This window comes from Penaeus monodon, chromosome 21, assembly GCF_015228065.2.
Source record: "Penaeus monodon isolate SGIC_2016 chromosome 21, NSTDA_Pmon_1, whole genome shotgun sequence".
Lineage (NCBI taxonomy): Eukaryota > Metazoa > Arthropoda > Malacostraca > Decapoda > Penaeidae > Penaeus > Penaeus monodon.
This window is the reverse complement of record NC_051406.1, coordinates 21,101,889-21,102,150: the sequence shown is the minus strand read 5'-3', so window position 1 is coordinate 21,102,150 and position 262 is coordinate 21,101,889.

Genomic DNA, 262 nt, shown 5'->3' with positions numbered 1-262 from the left:
CGTAAGACTCATCTATGGTGAACGTAGTTCAGACAAACTCACTTGCTAGATGGAAACACAATTAACAACAGCAATTTACATGATTATTAATAATAAACAGAATTCACGCTCATCCAATTAACAATTCATTCAACAGTAATCTATCTTTCTATATTTTCAAATCAACACTGCAAACATTATTACACGCCTATCTATGAATACCTGAACAGAAGAACAGCATATAAAAACCGGCTGTTCTGAGGAAGTGAACAAGCGCAAGAGG